Here is a 24,222-nt window from a genome sequence, read left to right as displayed (position 1 = left end):
CCGAAAAACATCGAAGATGTAGAACATTCAATATATGCGGACGACATAACAGTGTGGACGACAAAAGGATCGACGGGAAACAAGCAAGAAATACTGCAAAGAGCGGCAGATGAGATCAGTAAATTTGCTTTATTTAGAGAGATGCAGTGCTCCCCAGAAAAATCTGAATTTATTAGCATTCACAAAAACATATAGGACAGGGGAACGATAGGATTAGGAATAGATGGACAACCCGTAAGGAGGACAAATAAGCTTCGCATCTTGGGAATGTGGCTGCAGGAGAAAGGCAAACGGGACCATACCATCCAGCTCTTGGAACACTCCACGAATCAGATATGCAGGATTTGAAGCCGGATTACAAACAAGAGAAAAGGGGTGAAGGAGCGAGACGCGTTACGGATCACTTCTGCGCTCATCATATCGAGGATGACGTACGCGCTTCCGTACCTACAATCTAACAAAGGGGAAAAGAACAAAATGGAAACATGCATCAGAAAGGCGTATAAGCAAGCCTTAGGCGTCATAACCTGCGCCTCGACAGAAAAGCTGATGAACATGGTGGTGTACGGCACCTATGAGGAGCACAGCGAAACCGTGCTCAGATCTCAACTGGAAAGACTTAAAAGAACAGCCGCTGTCCGCGCACTACTGCCAACGCTAGGATACTTGGCAGAAGGCGAGAGCGAAGACAAGACAGACATTGACAGCCAAATTTGGAGCACTTTCTTGGTTAAACCAGTGCCCAGAAACATGGACCCGAAGAACCACGAAGGAAGACGGGCGGCGACATCATTGGAGTTGGACAGGTTCCTAAAGAAGAAACAGATGGTTCTGTATGTTGACGCGTCCAAGTACAGAACGAAGGGAAACACTAGGGCGGTAGCAGTAGTGAACGCCAATGGGAAGATAATTACTGGTGCATCAGTGCGCACTAGGACAACACAAGCAGCGGAAGAGATCGCCATAGCTCTAGCCCTGACTGAAGCCAATCGGCAGGGACTGAGTTACTGGATAGCCACGGATTCTCAGGCTGCAGCGAGGGCATACAGAGATGGAAGGATCGGCCCAAAAACCGCGAGGATCCTCTTCGAACAAAAACATCACAGACATGGATCAAACAACACAAACATTCAACACACCATCATTTGGGTCCCTTACACTGGGGTTGAGGGAAATGTCATGGCAGACACCGTTGTCCGAGGGTTCACGAACCGGAGGGCGGGTTTGCCGGTCGAACCCTCCAGGACACCAGAATCTTACGGGGAGGCCATGAAGGCGTTGTTGGGAGCACGCAAGAAGTATTCGGCTCCGGCGGATATGCTCAAGAGAGAGCAGGCCACCACGCTCAGACGACTACAAACAGACACCTACCCAAGCTGAGCCATGTATCATAAAACGTGGCCGAACAGATGCGTGATAGAGTGCGTAAGGTTTGGGGGCTACGCCACCTGGGGCTGTGCAAAAAGCCCTTTATTACCAAAGATAAATAGCCCGAGTCTAGAGCAGTGGGAGGCCCTCCTGACTGACTCCGACCCCAGCACACAGCTTATACTGGTGATGAGGGCCAAGGCACCGGCGGAGGCCAACGGGATCCTGGAAAAGGGAAGACCGACCACTGAAGCTCCACATCTATCTATCCGCAACCCTCTACTCCCTAACTCTTCCTTTTGCAACAATAAATGTTTTTACTATTACTACTCGCCATTTCGCGTGATAATTCGCGAGTAGCAAGGGACACCACTGCGCACAGCTGGCGTGCCTCTCCGCGCGCGCGCTCGCCTTCCTTTCCTTAAAATGATCGCAATGTAAAACGTGGCCAACGCTGAAGAACACAACGAACGCCGACGGCCTATGGCTTCAGCGCCGCGTTTCTGGCATAACGTTGTCAATGCCAACGCATGCAGCGCACACCAATCACTACCGCCACTTAAAGCATGGTTGAGGTATCCACTGTTTCAATAGGGCACTTATGCGCCTTCCGTCTGGTTCAGGTGTCCACGTGGACACCTCGCCCTCACCTCGCGTAAGTATATCCTGGCATAGCAGAGCTACGCCATTGCCAATTTTATATACACCACAAACCACGCAGATGGCGATGCGCAATCGCTACTGCGCATCAGAGAGGGAGAGAGAGAGAGAGGAGACATTCGGCGAGACGATGGAGAGCGCGCGGCAGCGGCGGCGGCCACGGCACGCCAGCTGTGCGCCGAGTGACGTCACCCACTCCTCGCGCATGCGCAGCTTCTTCGCCTTTGCAGAGTTCCGCGAAATGGCTCAGCGACTAGCGTAGCGTTGAATATTTCGAAACATTTCCGTGAGCTACACGTTGTCATGTGATGTGGGCTCGTTTCTCCACAGATTTCAGCAAAAGTTTTCTCGCATTCTAGGGAAGCCGCATCGGCTTTTTGAAAGAAGCGGCAGAGCGGTACATAGCAGACATCGAGGATGGCTCCCGAAGACTGGCCATCGTTGCGTACAGCTCCAATTCCACGGTAGTCCACACGCTGATGACAGTGAACGGGACCACCAGGCAGGGCTTCTTGAATGCTATCACCAGGCTTGTCGCCGATGGAGGCACCAGCATGGGATCCGGTCTCAGAATGGCTCTCAAGGCAAGGCCATCTTTTTATTTTGCGTGTGCAGGTTTTTTAAGGCGGAAGCCTTTAATGTCTCATCGTTGTAAGCAGCAGTTGTCGACAGAGAATGTCACGCTTTTCAGTTGGTCGAAACGGTCGTGACGTCACAGTGCGCCAATTTCAAACGGGGCCAATTGTACTTTGGCTAGTAACCATGGAACCAATTGAAGGGACCATATAGTGATGCTCCAAGTAAGTGGGACTGAGCTTAGTTAATTGCTTAATTACCCAATTAGCCTAATTAACTTCTCTAGTCAGGCCATATAAATAAATAAAACCTAGTAAGAAATTGGTCGAGCTCGGGAATCGAACCCCGGTCATCGGAGTGCGAGACGAGCATGCTATCCACTCCGCCATGCCAGCTCGATGGTTTGGAATGAACAAAGGCACGTCTAGTGAATACGGTGTCTTCGCTCACTGCCATCCTCCTCCCTTCCCTTCCGAGATATGAGAGAGAAATACATTTCCTTTCCTCAAAAACCAATTTACCGACGAGCGAGGCGTAGAACCGAATGGGCGATGGCGTTCTATGGACTCCCTGGCAGCGTTGCAAGACGCTCTCGCGTTCCACTCTTAGAGGCGAAGCTTAACATCTTAACCACACATCAGTGACCACAATTTAGGTCAAAAAGTGCACCCCCCCCCCCTGAATTTTGACGGGTGTCCACCGAGATATGTGAGACAGTTACTGTGTAATTTTCTTTCCTCAAATACAATTTTTATTTTCTTCATTACGGGCCATATTCGTCTTTCTTCTTTCACTCCCACTTCCTCCGTTCCTCTACGGTGCGGTTCAGGTGTCCACCGAGATGACAGAGATTTACTGCGCCATTTCCTTTCCTCAAAAACCGTTGCGTTGAAACGGCAAGGCATCGCGCCGAACGGGTGGTGGCGTTCCGTGGACTCTCTGGCAGCGCTACAACACGCTGTCGCGTTCCACTCCTAAAGGCGAAGCTTAAGCTTAAGCTTAATTATCAGTTAATTAGTATTCAAGCATTAATCAGTAATTAACCATTAATTATTGATTTGTCATCACTTAATAATTATTACTCAATTACATGTGACGCCACCAGTGCCACAGAAGCACTGAAAGTGGTGCGGAAAACGCTTTCGCCTCTACGCACTTTAGACAGTCAAAGTGCCCCCTGAATTTTTTTTGGTTTTCTTTAATTATGCCTGCAACGCCTTAGGCTTCGCAACACAGTATGGCCTGCGTGATTACATGGCCTGGCAGGGTATTGCAATTGATATGTGTCAGGCTGCCCGATGACGGAGGCCCTAGTATAGGATGCGGCCAGGAGACTGCACTGAACAAAAGCGCATTTTTCCCACCTCTTTTTCAAAGCATAAGATTTTTATATACCGCCAAAAGCATTCTTTGAATTTTTGTTTTATATCTGTTCCTCATCAAATTCATCATCATCATCAGCTCGACTACGCGCTCTGCAAGTGGAAGGCTCGTCCATGTCTCTCTAACTATCCCGGTCCTTTGCCAGATGGTGCCACGCCATTTCCGCAAAATTGTTAATCTCATCCGCCCACCTATCTTTTTGCCGCCCCCTGCAATGCTTGCCTTCTCTTGGAATCCATCCGTCACCCTTATGGACAATCGGTTATCTTTCCTTCGCATCACAAACCCTGCCAGAGCCCATTTCTTCGTGTTGATTTTGACTATGATTTCGTTAACTGGCTTCTCTTCCCCCCCCCCCCCCCCCGCTCCGCCCACTTCGATCTCTTAACATTGCACCTAACATGTTACTTTCCATAGCTCGCTGCCTTGTCCTTAACCTACGCTGAACTCTCTGCGTTAGTTATAACCAACCCCTCTTCCTTGCTTATAGATATCTCCCAATATTTGTACACAACACTCTTCTGCACCCTGATTACGCAATGCCTGCGTGACAGCTGAGTTTTCCACTGAGTAACATTTTCTCGTAATCAATGAAATCTATATATAGTGGTCGGTTATATTGTGCTCATTTCTGTATCACCTGATTGATAGTGCTAATGTGGTCTATTTTCGACTACCCTTTACTAAAGCCTTCCTGGCCATTTGTTTGAAGGAACTCTAATTTTGTTTTGACTGTATTAGCCATTACCTTAGTAAATACCTTGTAGGCAACGGACAGCACAATTTCACCTCCGTCCTTCAACAACTCTGCTCTTACCTGATCCTCTTTAAAGTGCGATTAAGTGTCTGCGTGGCACCACGTGCACGATTACGTCACCCAGAAAGCACACAATCTTATAAAATATAAAAACAAATAGTCACATTACCCACGGATCAGCGGGCGGATACGCGGACGAAGGGAAGTGCACTTTTTATCACGATCGGGTTCAGGGCCTCCGATGTTCATTCGGATAAATAGTGTTAAATGGTTTGTAGGGACGTCAACGTCCAAAGCGACTCCAGCTATGAGGGAGGCCGTAGTGGAGGGCTCGAGAAACTTCGACCACCTGAGGTTCTTTAACAAGCACCGACATCACACACTAACAGGAATCGAATTTCGCCTCCATCAAAATCTGACCGCCGCGGTCGGGATCGAACACTCGTCTTTTCTTAGAATCAGCCGCCCTGCGGAGTAAACACTAATCTGCCGCGCCGGCTCAGGTAGCCGAGACTGCCGTCGGCGGTGGAGAGAGAACAAGCTATTGTGGCCGTGTCTCCGAGCGGGGAACATTATGTATACTTGTATGCTTGTAGTTTTCTATATATCAGCTCAGGAATCGGGCTTGCGGATTTGACGACGACGATGCGATATGGCGGGGACCTTGGCATGATACAACTAGCGGTTTAAAATATATAGGAGATGGATGCAAGAGGAAACAAGGGCTTCCCCCCCCCCCAAGCGAGCGGTTTTCTCAATTGAACAAATTCATTGTGTCTTCAATCGGTTGAGCCAGTCGCCTGGGACATAAAGTTAAATGGTGCAACCGAGAGCCTGCACCGTGCATAGACGAAAACGATCATGCCGCAGTAGCATAAACCATTAGCTTGAAGTGTGAATATAAGACCATTAAAAAGGGAGTAATTACTCATTGACATCCAACCAAGCGCAGCCAAACGGCTACAGTGGAAAGCTACACAGCTTTCTCAGAACATTCGCAGTTAAAGAAAACTTCGTCCTCGACCGGGGTTCGAACCCGGGACCACCGCTTCACCGGAGCAGTCGCTCTACCAATTGAGCTAACCGGGACGGCAAGCATATGGTAAAGCGATAGCGAATTGATCAATAGCTCGAAGTGTTGGTGAAGTGTTTAGGGGAATCCCCTAAGGTGGAGTAGATTTGAAATAAGTGAGTAATTACTCACTGACATCAACCCAAGCGTAGCCAAACGGCTACAAAGGAAAGCTCTACAGATTTCTCAGAAAGTTCGCAGTTAAAGAAAAATTTTGACGAACACTATTCCCACTTCGAGTTATTGATCAATTCGCTCTCGCCCTACCATAAGCTTGCCGTCCCGGTTAGCTCAATTGGTAGAGCGACTGCTCCGGTGAAGCGGTGGTCCCGGGTTCGAACCCCGTATCAGGACGAATTTTTCTTAACTGCGAAGGTTTTGAGAAAGCTGAATAGCTTTCTTTTGTAGCCGTTTGGCTGCGCTTGGGTGGATGTGGATTACAAATCTACTCCAACTTAGGGGATTCCCCTAAACATTTGGCCAATAGGACCATTAAGTTGGGTATCTTAGTAATATTATCCATGCATTAATGAAGCATGCGTGAAAAGGTATTGCTTATCATTAGGAAAAACAGCCGTGAAATTTTTACTTGCTGCATTCAAGCTTAGTTTGTTCGGTGCTGTTTCTGAGGCCCAGGCTTCATTGATTTTCCAAGCCGTTGTTCAAGACCACCGCCCTGCCATTGTTTTCCAGACACAATGCATCTAGAACTGGTGCACCACCGACAATTTTGTTCTATAACTGTTCCTATTGCTGGCGACTACGTAGCAAACAAGTGAGTCACCGAACCAAGATCGTATTGGTCAAGTATGCCTGCAGTGCTCAGGCCTTGCATTGCAGCTGAGCGCCATATGAGCTCCATATGTGCAAAAACACGTCGCATAAAAACGAGTTACAAAAGCAATTTTTGATAAGTAGATGCCACCGCACAGCACCTATTCATATCAATGCTCCAGAACTCCGCCCTTTACCATAGTGACACCTGGTGATATCAGTCTAAGGAGGCTTTGTGAAGTTATCCACCGTTCCATATTTATTTTCAGCACCTAGGAAACGGCACTGAAACGCCAGAAGGCGCATTCATCGTACTCGCATCTGACGGGAAAGAGAATGAAGCTCCGTTCATCAAAGACGTGCTGCCAGAGATCGTAGCGGCAAAGGTGGTCGTCAGCACCCTGGCGCTGGTGCACAGTGCCGACGGAAACCTGGAGACTCTCGCCACAAAGACGGGCGGAAAGGCGTTCGGCTTCAGTGAACTCCGGGGAAACATGCGACGCGAGCTCAAGAGTGCCTTCGTTTCTTCAACGACGACAGAGGCCGACAACACTGTGCGAATCCACACGGTACGCTCGATCAGGTGGCCCGTACAGTTTGATCGTGGGCTCAGTAGTGGGGGAGTTGTATAGCTGCGAGCAATGCAAACAAACATTTAGCTCATGCACGCAACAACAGATTCCTGATTTATTCTGCCTCGATCTTGAAACACCAGAAAAGGGATCACGCACCTGTAAAATTACAACTGGAAAAGCCTGTCGGCGGCTACTCGTTGTTGCCTACACAGTAGAGCAACCCTGTAATCTGTACCCCATATATCCTCGTGGCACTTCTAGCAGAGCTCCCTTATTAAGGGCCTGTGTATTCCTGGTAGCTGTCACGTAGGTCTTTAAAGAAACGAATGCAGCGGTCTTGCCTAAAACGTTTTAGACGTGTTTTGTCCAGTCGAGCTCTTACGGAAGACAATGTACTAAAGCGCAAAGTGTATAAGGAACGCTGGCCCGTATCTGCCCGTCCCCGAATCCGGATAGACGCGGATGAACAGGCAATATCGGACACGGAAAAGTGAAAGCGATACCATGTTAGCGATTTCAGGATTTGAAAACAAACATACGAACCTAACTAATTATCGTACTGCAGTCGCGCTAACAACATATTCCCTTTCACGCAGGAGAGGCGTACACGTAGTATTATGACGCGCCACTGCGCAGCGAATCGCAGAGGGCGCTGCCGCTCCTGCTAACTGTCTCCAGTGCCCATGAGCGGTCACCCCTGGCCACGACGTGCAGAAACCTGGCGCCATCGATGCGTGCGCGCTGGCACTGACTTTGTGCGGTGGCAGTAGCAGTGCTCCCTATACTTCAACTAATGTCATCTAGAGCTGTAGCCAAGGAGCTGCACGCCTCCAAGGGCCATAGAGCTGTAGCCAGAACGGTAGTAGACTGGGGTTTCTTAGTACTTCGGGCGCTTTTGCCGCAGAGCAATCATTTCCTGTCCTAGAGCTGAAGAACAACACGAGTGGTGCATGACAGCAGTCGGAATGCTTGCACTGCTTGGCTTAGGAGTTTACAAAAGTAGTGTAGGTAGCTGGTCACTGTACTTTATCTCCATAATTTGCTGCTTCTTATTCAGCCGAATTAGTTTTGTCTCTTCATGCTAATCGAACATCAATAAGGTAAACCACTTTGTGGAGAGACTAATCATTTCTTCGTTCTGTGTAGTCACGGATCAAAATTACTTTTCACAATAATTCTTTATCTGTAAACATTCGCGAAATCGATAATTTCCATGTAGAGGCCTCTACAACCCTATGCCTTTTGGTGCGCGACTGTACCATGTTCCTTAACGTATTCCTGTTGCAGCTATACACGCCGAAGATGTTAAATGAATTGGCTGTTTTTGAAGTAAGAGCCATCCAGCGTGGTGCTAAAGACGAAGACGAACATTTGAGAGTTTTGTTCTGCCGACGGGAGCAGGAAACAAATTTGTCGTCGGCTTCTAACAGATGGTTTTCCCGTGTCCACATCTCCAGAATGCACGCCAACCTTCGCTGCACCTTCTTTTCCTTCCTCAATTTTCCTTCATTTATGAGTGAGCTCTACTTTCATAGCTGGGGCTGGCGGCATTCAGTTCATGCAGCGCGGTGATCTCTTCCCGCAACAGCTGCTGGATGTCGACGAAGAGCTCGCGAGTTTGCTTGAGAGGAAGTTCCAAGTGGACGCCGCCGTCGGTAACTCGACGGTGGTGTACGTGAAGCGAAACAGCCGCGACGCCATGCCAATCGACGCCAGCTTCATCGATCCCAGCAGGAAGCCGTGCCAAGGTTGCCAGGAAACGGCGAGCGGGGACGAATTAGCCATCGCCATATCGAGTCCGCCAATGGTAAGTGGCCGGTTCATTCATACGATACACTCCTGACCAGTCTAACATATGGGAGGAGGCACATTTAATTGCCCATCACTGTTGCGTATATGTGCCAAAGGATGCATGCATGAAATCAGCATTCTATTAATACGGCACTGTGTGCCTTCGAATATTTGTTGTTCTCTCAATCACGTAGGCAGCGGAAAGATGCTGGAATGCAACGTTTATTCTTGTTACTGCTTTAATTTATGCGACTAAAAGATATCAGTAAAAATCTTAGATACTAAATAAATCTGAAGAACGTAAAAGAAACTACAGCCACATGTTACTGGTGGGATTTGTTTCAATTTGCCTCCTCATGTCGCGTACTGTACTCTACCGACTATTAATAATACTCAGATAGGAATAAGAAAAGGAATTCGAAAAAAATGATGTCCAACCTGTTGCACTAAGTATAGCAGGCGTAAAATAAGATCAATCAGAAAAGTAACAAATAATAAAAAAAATTTCGCATACCAGAAAAAAATATGAATGAAAAAAGAAAAATTATTTGCACTCTTAGAGCAGAAGCTATTGGAATGGCTGTTCAGGGGAGTTATTGTGTAATAAAAGTAAAAAAAATAACTTTACGAGCTGTACTAACAATAACTTTAGTATGATATCACCTTAAAATAATGCTAACTAATGGACATAATAATAATACTAATAATTAGGATATATATAATAACTTTAGCAGTTATATTAAGCATGATGAAAAGGCTGGACAACGGTTTATTCACTACAGGTGGGCAGATGAATTTCAAAAATATGGAGAGAAAAAAATGATTGAGAAACTTAGCCCTTGCTTCAGTCTCTAGCGGCAATGAGGATATTTAAGTGGAGGATGACCTGGAAAGGTAAATTTCAGAAAATATTAAGTCTCCCTTTCCCCCGACCCGGCGCAATGACGAGTGCTATGAATGCTATATGTTCTGGCTGAGAACTGTGTAGTGGTAACCTTTGTGCTTGACTTATTTTCTATATGGGTGACTGTTGTTTTGAGAAAGGTTTAAAGCTATGTTTGTGATATAGAAGGCTTATCCCAAGTTGGTCTAAGAGTTGGACGTGCTTTCCGTTGGTAAATGTGTAAATTGTCTAGTGTTGTGTGTTTTGAAAATGAGCGTGTTTTGTTAGTTTATTGTCAATTACAGTGATGGGGCCACCCTGTATCGCAATGCATTCACGCATTTCATTCAATTGCATGCATGTCAAGGATTTGAAGAATTACAGACTGATCAGCTTACTGGCCGCTGCCTAAAAGGTTTTTAGTAAGGTAATCGCTAATAGAGTCACGACAACCTTAGATTTCAATCAACCTAATTATTATGCAGGCTTTCTTAAGGATACTCGACAGTAGACCATATTCACGCTATCATTCAGGCAATAGAGAAATTCGAAGAATATAAGGAACCCCTATATATAGCGTTCTTGGATTTGGAGAAAGCATTTGACTCAGTGGAAACCTCAGCTGTCATACAGGCATTGCGGAATCAGTGTGCGGAACAGTTTTATGTGAAAATACTGGAAGATATTCTTAACGATTGCACACCTACCATAGTCCTTCATAAAGTTAGCTGTTGAATACCAATAACGGAAGGTGTCAAGGAGGGAGGCTCGATCTCGCCCATGCTATTCACCGCCTCTCTACTGGAAGTATTCCGGGGCCTGGAATGAGAACAACTGGGGATAAGAGTTAATGAAGAACACCTAAGTAATCTTCGATTCGCTGATGACATTGCCCTGCTAGGTCACTCGGGGCATGAACTGGAAAGTTTGATCACTGAGTTAGACATGGAGGGCAGAACAGTGGGGCTAAAAATCAACATACAGAAACCAAAGTAATGTTCAACAGTCTAGCAAAGAAACTGTAGTTCGCAATTTGTAGCGACCTGCTGGAAACAGTAAGAGAATATGTCTACTTAGGGCAGGTAGTGACCGCCGATCCGGATCATGAGAGGGAAATAACTAAAATAGTAAGAATGGCGTAGAGAGCATTTGGCAGGTTCTTTCAGATGATGAATGGCAGTTTACCTATAATGCTCCCGAGAAAAGTATACAACAGCTATGTCTTAGCAGCACTCACGTACAGGGCAGAAACGTGGAGGTTAACAAAGAGGGTTCAGCTTTCGTTAAGAACACGCAGCCAGCTATGGAAAGAAAAATGATAGACTTAACGTTAAGACATCGCAAGCGGGCGGAGTGGGTGAGGTAATAAATGTGGTTTAATGGCATCCTAGTCAAAATCAACAAAAAGAAATGAGCTTGGGAAGGGTACGTAATGCGAAAGCAAGAAAACCGGTGGTCCTTAAGGATAACGGAGTGGATTCCAAGAGAAGGCAAGCAAGGCAGGCGGCGGCACAAAGTTAGGTGGGCGGATGAGATTAATAATATTGCGGGGATACGGTGGCCCCAACTGGTGAAGGACAGGGTTAATTGGAGGGATATGGGAGGGACATTTGCCCTGCAGTGGGCGTAGTCAGGGTGATGATGATGGTGTTGTATTCCTTTGTGTTCAATGAATCGCACAGGGCGCCGCCGCTCTTGTTTGCTGTCTCCAGTGCTCTTGCGTGGTCACCCCTGGGTTGGGCAACACGTGCAGAAACCTGGCGCCATCGATGCGTGCGCGCTGGCATTGGCGTCGTGCCGTAGCAGTGGCAGTGCTTCCTATACTGTAGCTATTATCATCTAGAGCAGAAGCCAAGGAGCTGCACGCCTCGAAGAGCCACAGAGCTGTAGCGAGAACGCTCGTTGACTGAGGTGTCTTAGTAATCTGGACGCTTTTGACACACAGCAATCATTTTCGTTGCCTTGAGCTAGCGAACTATACGAGGGGTGCATGACAGCAATTGGAATGTTTGCGCCGTTTAGCTTGCGAGTTTAGAAAGGCACTGTAGTTAGCTGATCACAGTACTTTATTTCCATAATTTGCTACTTCTTACTCAGCTTCGTTACTTTTGTCTCATCATGCTATGGACATCAATCAAAGTAAACAACTTTGTGAAGTGAGTAATCATTTTTCGTTTTATTTTGGTAGTCACGCACAAAAATTACCTTTCACAAAAATTCTTGATGTGGAAACGTTCGCGAAATCGAGAATTTCCGTGTAGAGGCCTGTACAACCCTAAGCCTTTCGGTGCTCGACTTTACCATGTTCCTTAACGTATGCTTGTTGCAGCTATACACTCCGATTACGTTAAATGAATTGGCCGTTTCTTGAAGTAAGAGAGATCCAGCGTGGAGCTCAAGACGAAAATGAGCATTTGAAACTTCTTTGTTCTGTTGACGGAAGAAAGTTACCGTGGCTTCTAACAGATGAATTTCTCGTGTCCACCTGTACAGAATATAGGCCAACCTTCGCTGCACCTTCCTTTCCTTCCTCATTTTTGTTTCATTTATGAGTGAGCTCTGCTTTCACGGCTGGGGCTGGCTGCATTCAATTAAGGCTGCGCGATGATCTCTTCCCGCAACAGCTGCTGGATGGCGATGAAGGGTTTGCGAGTTCGCTTGAGAGAAAGTTCCAAGTCGACGCCGCCGTCGGTAACTCGACGGTGCTGCACGCGAAGCGAAACAGCCCCGGCAACATGCGAATCCAAGCCAGCCTTATCGACCCCAGCAGAAACCCGTGCCAGGGTTGCCAGGAAACGGCGAGCGGGGACGAATTAGCGATCGCCATACCGAGTCCAGCAATGGTAAGTGGCCGGTTAATTCACAATGTAGGCTCCTGACATGGTAGAAGGCGCCCATAATACGACCAAGCTGCCGATGATTGCTGCGTATAGTATGTGGCAATATATGGATGGATGCCATGATCATTCTATTCAAACGGCGCTGTGGGACTTCGAATATTTTGCTTTTCTCTCAGTATTAAGGCAACGTAAAAAAATCTGGAGTCCAACGTTTCTTATTGCTACTACTTTACTTTAAACTAAATCAGTAATAATTTAGATACTAAAAATAAATTAGGAGAACATAGAAGCACACACAACCTCATGCTGCCGGTTGGATTCGTTCCAAATTGCCTTCTCAAGTCACGTACGGTGGTCCACCGGCTAATACTAATGTTAAGGTGGGACTAAAAAAAGAATTGGAAAAGAATGGTGTCCCAGCGTGTCGATCTAAATATAACGTGCTTAATACAATATGAAGTAAAAAGCAACAAATAATAAAAAGGAACTTCGCATAGCAGTAAATGAAATAAAAATGAAAAAAAAAAATTTGTACCGTTGAAGTCGAAGCTATTAGAATGATTGTGAACAGATTTATTGTGTACTGCCGGAAAATAATAACTTTAGGAGGTATACTTAGAATAACTTTAGTAGAATAGCACCTTAAAAATAATGATAACTAATAGATATAGTAATAATATTATAAAATAAGGGGATATATAATATTTTTGGAGATGGAGAAACTTCAGCAGGTGTAAAATTAGGAGATATAGTCACAATGATGAGAAGGCTGGCCTTCAGTATGTTCGGTACTGGTGGGCAGATAATGAATTTCAGGAAGATGTAGGGAAAATGAGGATTGTTAATCGATGCTCTTGTTTCGATCTCTTGCAACATTCGGGATATTTGAGTGGACATTGATCTGGAAATAGAAATTTAAGAAAATACAAAATGCCCCTTCCTCCCCTCCGCCTGCCTAATGACGGGTGCAATGAATCCTATATGTTTTGACTGCGAACTGTGTGATTGTAAGCATTGTTGCGTTACTTAATTCGCTATGGGTTCTTATATTGAGAAATGTTTGAAGCTACGTTTGTGATATAGAGGGCTTATCCCAAGGTGGTCTAAGAGGTTCAGGTGGTTACCGTAGGTAAATTTGGAAATTGCCTAGTTTTGTATGTGTTTTGAAAATGAGGATGTTTTCCTAGTTTATTCTGAATTACTGTGTTAGGGCCCCCCTTTACAAGCAATGCCTTTTGTACTCGAGCGTGCCGGGAACTTGGAAGAACTCTAACGATATCTTAATTCATAAGAAAGGGACGTCAAGGACTTGAATAATTAAAGGCCGATCAGATTACTGTCCGCTCCCTACAAGGTATTAAGTACAGTAATTGCTAATAGTGTCAGGATAACCATAGACTCAATAAACCAAAATATCAACCAGGCTTTCGTAAAAGATACTATTCCCGTTATCAATCAAGCGATAGAGAAATGAGCAGAATATGACCAATCCCTATATATAGTGTTCATTGATTACGAGAAAGCATTTGACTTAGTGGAAACCTCAGCTGCCATGCAGTCATTGGGGAATCAGTGTGTAGGAGAGTGTTATGTGAAAATATTGGAAGATATCTATAACGATTGCATAGCTACCATAGTCGTCCATAATGTCAGCAATAAAATTTCAGTATAGAAAAGTGTCTGGCAGTGACACACAATCTCGCCAATGGTATTCGCCGCCTGTTGAAAGAAGGTATTCCGTGGCCTGGAATAGGAACAATAACGGATAAAACTTAATGAAGAACACCTAAGAAATCTTCGATTCGCTAATGACATTGCCTTGCTAAGTCACTCAGGACATGAACTGCAAGGCATGGTCAATGAGTTAGACACGAAAAGCAAAACGGTGGCGCTAGCAATTCACATACAGAAAACCAAAGCATTCTTCAGCAGTCTAGCAAAACAACAGCACTTTGCAATTGGTAGCCAGGTGCTGGAAGTAGTAAGAGAATATGTCTTCTTAGCGCAGGTAGTGGCCGCTGATCCCGCTCTTGAGAGCGAAACAATCGGAAGAAAAAGAATGGGGTGGAGCGGATATGGAAGGTTATCTCATATCAGATTATGAATTACAGTTTAGCGATACCCCTCAAGAGAAAAGTATACAACAGCTGTATCTTACCGGTACTAACCTATAGGGCAGAAACGTGGAGGCAAACAAAGAGGGTTCAGCTTAAGTTAAGGACACCGCAGCCAGCTATGCAAAGAAAAATGATGGGTGTAACGTTAAGAGACTGGAAGCGGGCAGAGTGGGTAAGGGAACAATCGCGGGTTAATGACATCCTAATCGAACTCGAGGGAGAAATGGGCTTGGGAAGGTCATGTATTGCGAAGGGGAGGTAACCGATGGTCTTTAAGCGTAGCGCAGTCGACTGCAAGGAAAGGCAAGCGTAGCAGGGGGCGGCAGAAAGTGAGATGGGCGGATAATATTAAGAAATTTGCGGTGACATGCTTTCCGCATGGTAAACGACAGAGTTAATTGGAGAGACATGGGAGAGGCCTTTGCCCTGCAGTGGACGTAGTTAGGCTTCTGGTGCTGATGACGATGGTATTGGGTATTTGTGCTGATTGTCAGTTGTTAGTAGGCTTGACAAATATGACGTCTAAATTCAAAAATGAAAGTGAAGTAGGATAAAGGTGCTATTCGCATTGGACTTCGCATCAGGTGGATAGGTAAGGATACTACTTAAATCAAGGTGGGGAGAATTTTCACATAGTAGTAAAATTCAATTACTGGTAAAGATGGGTTGTATTAGTGGGCTGGTTTGAACACGCAGACACGCACCTAGACGACATATACTCACGTGCACGCACACACACACACACACACACACACACGGTTTATGATTGCAAAGTATATATATATATATATATATATATATATATATATAATTGTAAAGTTACTGTTCTACATTGTGTGGTGTTATTTAAGAATTTCGCTTGTTTTTTAAGCTATTTTTGGGGAGAGGGAGGGAGGCTGAGAGGATTGGAAGCAAGAAGAGGAGAGGATGTTGATTATCAATAAAATTGTCAGGAGGGCAGAGGGACCATGAGCCACTGTTCCTCAGATGTGCTTCAGAAGGAACTCTTGATTGCCATTAGTGTCAAGGTCATGCAGAATGACATTGGCGTGCATTAGTTTCGCGCGCTTTGAAAGGTACCCCAGCCAGTTTAGGTGAGCCTCTATGGCGCTATCAACCATGCAATGGTGAGGCCCCAGCCGGGCAGTTGGGGATCCTGCGGTCCGCGGTTGGTCTCCCGACTTTCCATGGACATGCCACATTCCATGTTGCTAATACATGCATGGTACCCAAATGTCTGCGTAGGCTTCTAAGGGGGGGGGGGGCACTTCTGACGAAGAGACCCCTTTCTATTACGTGCCAGAGCCCTCGGGGTTAGTGCTGACTATAGCAGGTGGCCCCCAGCCAGCTGCAGAAACAAGATGCTGCGGCACGTAAGTTTTTGGCCGCAGGGGGGAGGGGGAGGGGGGAGGGTCCGGCCACTTGCGAACCACGCGTGGACGCGCGGCGAATGGGTGAAGAATGTGGCCTGTTGTAATGTTTCACCACTGGCTCACGCCATTCCGGTTCCTTTTGGGGCAACCAGCTCTGGTGGTAATACCAGCTGCGGTGAAGAAGTTATCGCGGTTTCCTGTATGGACTGTGGTTAAGTTCGAGGCATGGTTATTGCTACCTTGTATGAGTTGCGATTGTTGAGGCTCTTTAAGGCTCCTAGTGAATGTGACGGGGAAGTAGGATTTGGGAAGAAAGAAAATGTGGGAGTAGTAGAGGTAAGAGGGTGGGGTATACCGGGAGGGGGGGGGGAGGGGGCGGGAGGTATAGCTACAGGGAGAAGGCAAAGGAGGGAGGTAGGGTTATGGTAGAGGTTAAATTTCAGCGATCAAGGCTATAGTTGGTGTTGTATTGTTAGGGTCAGGCTGTTGTTCGTTTAATGTCTTTTTTGTATTAGTGATTTAACTAACAGGAATTAAAGCGCCAACAGACGGCACAAAGTTGGAAAAATAACGAGAGGAGAGGCGCTGGGTAGCGCCTGTCCTGTCGTTTTTTTCTCCTACTTTGTGCCGTCATTTTGCGCTTTAATTCTTGTCAGCTATCAACCAACATGCCCCTGAGAGTGTTTTACTGAAAAGTGATTTACCTACTTGATATGTTGCTTCGCTTTTATTATTGCTGGTTTATGGGCTAACACATCTGGCAATTGATCTTTGAGACCGTTCCTTATTTGTGCGAATGAACAGCTCGTTAAGTAGGAATCGATGTTTTCTGTTTAGTGGTCGCTTTTGTGGAACTTCTAAAGGGAAAGCGCCGAGGCCTGTTAATATTTCGCTAATCTAGAACTTAGTGGGGAGATGATGGTATATGGCGAAGGTGTCGGATCCATAGGTATTTGTTTGTATTTGCACTTTCGACGTTCCAGTTGTTTGCCCATTAAGGATGCATTTGTAATTGGGTTGTTTTTTGACAAATGCTTTAGGTGCACGAATCACTGTCACTATTCCGTTTGTGGGTGCTTCTTTAGCTTCTTCCTCAGCTGTTTTGCAACTTTTTGCTCACATGTGCGCTTTTAAAGAATGAAAGGTAATATATGCTTGTTTTCAAAGCTTTTCCTTTTAATTTTAATGCCATTCATTAAAGGGTTCATGCTTGCGAGCTTCCAGATTCCTTTATGAGCCCAGTGAATATCTTAATATTCAGTGGGTTGAATGCACTTTCCTTGATTAAATGTATTCAATTGGTTTAACTACAGCGGTCGATTCTGCTTCGAAATCTACGCTCATACATGAATGTTTGAACATTTCGGTATCAGCATGTCCCGTTCTGGTTAAGACGACAAAGAGAGCGCTGCATACAGACTCAGTTTTTGAACCATGGGTGTGTATAAATACACCCATGTTTATATGCATCGCTTTCTACTAGTGCTGCCGTGCCCGCAGCTTCAGAGGAGAGTGCACGATACTACAGTGTTTCTTGGAAAATTGTTGCTTATAGGAGGTGATGTGGAAACTAACCCTGGCCCTGAACTTGCGCACATCCGAAAACAATTGAAGGACATTGCTTGCGACATAAAAGTCATAAAGGAGAAACGACTCACAGAAATAGACAAAAAATTGAATGCACTGTCAGTGTTAGAAACCAAGATTACCTCTTTCGAGAATGAATTTTCCCGCATGATTAAAATTATTGATACACTAGAAAAACGGACGTATGATTTGGAAAACCGCAGCAGAAGATCCAATCTAATAGTGTATGGCCTAGAAGAGGAGGATGAAAAGTGCAGCTAAACTCTATAGCAGGCTGTTAATAAAAAAGTTATTCAAGATACTCTGGGGCATGACCAGGTCGCCATCGAACGAATTCATAGATTTGCGCTCGTGTGTGTGTACGTGTTTCTCCCTCCGTTTTGTGTCATTCTGCGTAAAGTTTTCTCGAATATATCATAGATTAGGACGACCAGAGAGCGACAAGAACCGCCTGGCTATCTTTAAACTATTACACTCGAGACAGAAGAGAGCTATATTGAAGAACGGTCGCAAACTATAGGACACAAGATTATGTATTAGTGATGATTTTTCCCCCACAATTCGTGAAATCAGAAAAAACCTCTCGCGAGCGTTAAAGAAGAACGCGAAAGAAAAGAAAAGGTATCCTTAGCCTTCGTTTATTCATCAATGGTCGTGCGTACGTCTGCGACTATAAGAAGAATAATCAGCGCCTCTGAAGGAACATGATGCTAAGACCAACCGACCACCTCTGGAAAAAAACTATACCGATCTCCGCCCACCAATGACTCGACGGGGAGCACGGTCAAAGAAATGACGATTATCAATATCAATGCGAGAAGCGTTATAAATAAAGTCGAATCCCTAGAGGCTGTTCTGCTTGAGCACGAACCAGATATAGCTGCGATTTCGGAAACCTGGCTCTCCCAAGATGTCAGCAATGATGAAATAGTTGCACCGAACAACGAACTTGTCCGAAAAGATCGTGCCTCCCGCGGTGGTGGCGGGGCACTTATGATACAGAAGCGCATCCCATTTGTCATTCCTGAAGTAACCGGTGCAGAAGCTATTTTCGGCAATATTATTTTCAACAGCACCAACATTATAGTCTGCAGCTTCTACAGAAGCCTTCCTTCTGAACACAAATGCATATCTGTAATTCAAGATTTCCTCCAGCCGTACTGTTGTAGCTCACAAATCATTCTAATCGGCGAATTTAACCCACTAGACGTCGGCTGGACCACCGTGCATCACTCTTCACTTATCTCCGACGCTGTAAGTAATTTGATGATAAGCTTTAACCTCTAAGACATAGTTCTCGATCCTACATGTGCACAAGGCTCAACAAAAAGCATTTTTGATTTGATTCTAATCAGTGATCACTTCCCCGTCTATCGTGTTGCAACCCACGTAATCGAAGGCATCTCAGATCATAAAATTCCAGTTTTTGAATCACCACTACAGTGCACCATAACATGCCACTGTCCAACCACTACCATAAAAAACTTTGCAAGGGCAGACGACGCAGCAATTCTGACTTATCTCACCGACGAATTCGACAGCTTTGCCGAAAACGCATCAGACAGATCTACAAACACAGACGCTACATGGCTTATCTTTAAACGCGCTGTACAATAGTGTATGACTAACTGTTTACCGCCAAAGATCAAACGCATCGCTAAAAATAACCCTTGGATCACTAGAGTTTTCATTCACGCGCAGCGTCAAGAGGTTACGCAAAGCTATCAAGACGAAAGGTGGTAGTCATTTGAGGAAATATTTTAAGCGGTACCGTTGAAAACCTCAAGCAGGTCACGGATGAAGCGAAATACTATTACTTCAATGTGGCGTTCCCAAGTTTTTTGAGAAATAACCCACACAGGTTTTGGGGCCATTTTTGTGGCCATAAAACGGAGCAGTCCGGTCTCTCTGCAGAAGATAAGGCTAATACTGCTAATATGTACAACGATTTCTTCTTTTAAGTCTTTACTAAAGATAACGGCATCATCCCCGACTCCTGCAATTTCCACCGTAAACTATTGAACCTCTCAGAATTTCTGATGACGGGATTTTCAACTTCAGCTGAACCTAGATCCAAAAAAAAATCAACAGGTCCGGATGGTATTCCAAATGAGTTTCTAAAAAGATTTGCCAAACGGTGTAGCAAATACCTGGGTGTTATTTTTCGCAAGTCTATTTCATTATCAAGGCTGCCCAGAGGCTGGAAAATGGGAAAGATTACCCCTATCCATAAAACATAGGACACTACTTAACCATGAAACTATAGACCAATCTCTTTTACAAGTATACATCATGTAAAATTTTGGAACACATAATTTCGAAGCTTATAACCTCTTTCCTCGAGCGCATAGTGAAGTGAAGTGAAGTTTATTTTTGACACCGATTTGTCAGAGGTGACGGGACAAAAGGCAATTCATTTTTTCCTGACTTGGCCCCGTCACCAGTTACATTGCTCAGGGGGGCGGCAAATTACACAGCAAAGTACAGAAAGCAAAACAAGAAAAGTAACAACATCGCATACGTACTACATGAATTATATGTAACGATCAATGAGTTACACATAATTAACACAGATGCAATGGAAAATGAAGGAAACAACAACGCATAGCTAAAATGTCTATAAGACAAAAAAAAAATTGAAATAGCAAGCAATGAGATACACAGAATTAACATACAGGCAAGAGAGACAATGAAAACAATGAAAACCGCATCGCATACCTCCTGCGTCTTTAGGACAACAAAACCAAAAATAGCGAACCTGGTATAGTATTTTGAAACCCCATCAGCATGTATTCTGACGCGGGCTATGAACTGTTACTCAACTAACAGAGGTTGCACACGACCTAGCACTTAATAATAATAACTCTAGGTTGACAGACATAATAACACTCGATTTCTCAAAGGCATTCGATTCTGTATCACACATTAAGTTGCCAGGAAAACTACAAACTATTATTGGGGAAGGCGAATTACTATCTTGGTTAGAAGATTTTTTCTCAAAGCGGCCTCATTTTGTGGTTTTAGAGTATGTTTCATCCAAAACAGTTCCAGTTACCTCTGGCGTTCCTCAGGATCAGTCCTTGGTCCGTTGTTATTTCTGCTCTTCATGTATGACATAACTAATGACATTAATGGCAGCATTAAGCTCTTCGCAGATGACTGCATTCTTTACAAAACAACTAAGAACCGCGAAGACATACTGTCGTTAAACAGTTCCCAAAAAAATAATAGAATGGTGTAACACGTGGTAAATGACTCGGATCATCGAAATAAACTCGGATCATCGATATGAACATTAATCTCCCCCCAATAAAATTATACCTGCATCACCTCCAAACAGTTTTTATCATGACTGAGATTCTTAACTAGAGCCGTTTGCTTGCCTGCATTTGCCAGCGGCTCATAAATAGTCAACCTGTAACAATATCATTTTACGGGTGTGTATAAATGATGTCCAGTCATGTTCATTGCAATCAGACAATTTGTTCCTCGATGCTTAAGCGTACCTAGCCGTCCCCGTCGTCCCATTTCTTTATTTCTTTTCTCTTTCTTTTGCACCTTCCTGGAAATAACCACTGATAAACGGAGAACCTTCTAGATTCCTACGATGTTTCGCGCTTAGAGCGTACACACCTATGTCATCGTCCTTTACCTGTTCCATTTCCGACCATTTTGCTCCCTTTCTACCCCTTAGTATGTTTATATAACTAATTGGTTTGCCAAACTTTCTTTCTATAGTTTTCTTTCTTGACCTCTGAGTTGTTTCTTTCTTAGGGCTCAGCCTCCTTTGTTACGCTTTCTTATTCTCCGCCAGCTAATCCTACTTACAAAGTCCCCGCCTTTCTACCCTTCCACTGAAATTAATGTCGCCTCGTCCGAACCAGCACCTGTTACACGCACATCCCTGTTTATTTATTCGACTTCGAAAGCTTTGTCGAGGCTTGGCTTCTTTATCTCCCGATTAGCAGCAACCAAATCCTTGTTAGCGGCTTTGTAGCGTCCTAGCTCCTCCGGTAATGCAGTGTGCACACCGCGATCGCTCGTGCTGGGCTGTTGCTTGCGATGGTTAACTCTCTTACCTAATATTTCCACCAATTTTGCAGCGTCAGTGTTGAGGACATCATTCAGTCCCGCTGCTACAATTACCACCTTAACTGCCACATTCTGCGAAGATCACGACTGGTACTCGCCTGTCTCCATTTACCTGCTAGATTATGTAGGCTGTTTCACTTGACTTTACACAATATTCAAAAACAGGCTTTCTGCATAGAAGAGCGTTTTTTTCGAGTTACGATTATCAGTGATATACTACACCAGAATACAGCTTACACGTGCTGTGTAGCAGGCTTCGTAGATAGTACTGTATAGTTAGTTTTTTTAACTATTAGTGTTAGGCTCCTTATTTATTGAAAGGCGCGTACCCCACCGTTAGTGGTATCAATATCACAATTTAAAATTTCCAAAACGCAGCTCCCCTCGGCGCTGTGGCCCAACAAATTTTGGCTAATTCTCGAGTTACGTCACTATAGAGGTTTTTTTGCCTGCAAGCTTCGCAAAAGCGCATGTATTTCGTCGCGATGCAGTAAAAATGTCTTGGGCCACAGCGCCGATGGTGAGCGAGTTTTTGAAATTATAAAAACATGTATAGATATTCCTTACGGTGGTATACACGCCTCTCAGTAATTAAGAAGCCTAACAATAATAGTTAGAGTTAACTACTCAACACTACTTAACCGGCCTTCTAGTTAACGCGTCTTAGCTGCATTCTAATATAGTACACCTGTGACAATGGTATGCGGAAAAAATCGCTTTTCCAGCTAAAAAAAAATTTTAAAATTGTGTTACGTTAGGTGAAACACCTTGTATATTGTAACGGCATACGACCTACGCTAACCAAGAGCGCGCTGCGCTATACAAATACAGAAGAGGCGCGGGGCGAGCGCGAGGGGAGAGCGCGCGGCGCTAGCGCGAGAGGTAAAAACGAAAGAGAATCGCTGCGGCCGGTTGTGTCTGGATCTCCTGCGTCTACCTGTGCCTTTCTCTGCGCGGGCCTGCCGTCCCGTAAAAATATCCTGCACACATCCTCACGTTTGAGCCACCAGCGATAAACATCTGGGTGTTCTCTCTCCCTCCCTCCTAACTTCAGGTTTCTGCCTCCTAGTGTCACTGAGGCACTTTCTTTCTGTCCACCTGTTAGCTCTGGCTTCTACTTCCTTTTTGGGATTTTACTTGTTCTCTTCCTCTCCATAACCTCCAGACACCCTAGCTGCCACCTGTGAATACCTGTCCCTCTCCAAGCCTGCTTAGACCTACTCTGCGTTCGCTGCCCACACAAGTGCAGGGCGCGTCCACGAGGCTCGGGCGGGAATTTCCGCCATAGCTGTTTCAGATGGCAGTGTCCGCCATTTTTTCTTCCATTTATACACCTAGCTTTCTTTGTAGGGTGTCAACACATGCCTATAATCTGCAGTTTTGTTCGTGAACTCTGTCGCGGTGTGCACTTAATATGCAACACTTGCACATAAACTCCGCGGAAAAAAGGTCCCCGGATGAAACGCCCGCCGTGAAAGCGCACTCTAAGAAAAGGATTTCCCCAGCATTAAAAAACATTAAAAGCAAAGAGTTTACAAAGGCTTAGTGCGACGTTTTTCGTGCCTACAAGGTTGGAACCTAGACACTGCACGTGACGAGTCCCACCCCAGCCCCAGTGAAGGTCAACGTCGGGGTGGAGACCGAACCCAGAACAATAGACGACGAGCCGCTACAAATCGACGTCGAGGTGCCAAAATATGAAGTGAAAAAGTATGACGGTGCGTGGATCTTTGTCAAGGTCATGAAGGGCAGGAAGCCAGTTCTGGACGCCGTGGTCATTGCCATAGTTCACCGTCCGACGAACGATCAACAAGCGATAAAAATCCGCCTTAATGACGACGGACGGGGTAAGAGCAATTGCAGGTATGGTAAGAAACATTCGGCCCTCTACCAGTACTTAACGCTATCAACGGCTAACAAGCTGGACTCGCCTTATTAAATAATTGCTGTGCTCCGAGCATGTTTGCGCCTTTTTGTCTCCCTTCTTTGGGGTGAGCCACACCAGAAAGCTTAACTGGTTATCGAACACCTGAACCTCCCCTATATGTAAACTTGAAGGGAATATTGTACAGCCAAAATATCTCGAAAAGAAGTAAAGAAGCAATGCGAGACTATCGAATTTCTTCTTTTTATGTCAAAGATTTATGTTCAATATCTAAGAATTGATTCCGGAAAGCCGGAGTTACATTTTGTGGTTTACTGAGATAACTAAAGTCACTGAATAATCTGATCCATGAAAAAAACACTGTTGCGTCTGTTGCGTCTGTTGCGTGGATGTTTCCTGCGCTGGTGTCTTCCTGCCTTTCTTCCTACCTTTCTTTCCTTTTTGTTCTCTCTCATTGTTACCTTCTTGCTTTCTCTCTCTTTGTTCCTT

At 45.1% G+C, this 24,222-nt stretch overlaps 1 pseudogene across 1 annotated transcript in view; it reads left to right on the top strand.

The window, feature by feature from the left end:
- The window catches only part of LOC149336919 (calcium-activated chloride channel regulator 1-like), a 103,680-nt pseudogene that overhangs the window by 52,623 nt on the left and 26,835 nt on the right, over positions 1-24,222 (top strand). Inside the window, exons 8-12 of the transcript XR_016284525.1 lie at positions 2,393-2,612; positions 6,860-7,159; positions 8,754-8,972; positions 12,464-12,682; positions 23,419-23,695. The product of XR_016284525.1 is annotated as a calcium-activated chloride channel regulator 1-like (transcript). The remainder of the gene's footprint in view (positions 1-2,392; positions 2,613-6,859; positions 7,160-8,753; positions 8,973-12,463; positions 12,683-23,418; positions 23,696-24,222) is intronic.

Source organism: Amblyomma mixtum, chromosome 7, assembly GCF_055824585.1.
Source record: "Amblyomma mixtum isolate Tamu chromosome 7, ASM5582458v1, whole genome shotgun sequence".
Classification (NCBI taxonomy): domain Eukaryota; kingdom Metazoa; phylum Arthropoda; class Arachnida; order Ixodida; family Ixodidae; genus Amblyomma; species Amblyomma mixtum.
This window is presented reverse-complemented; position numbering and strand designations above follow the sequence as displayed.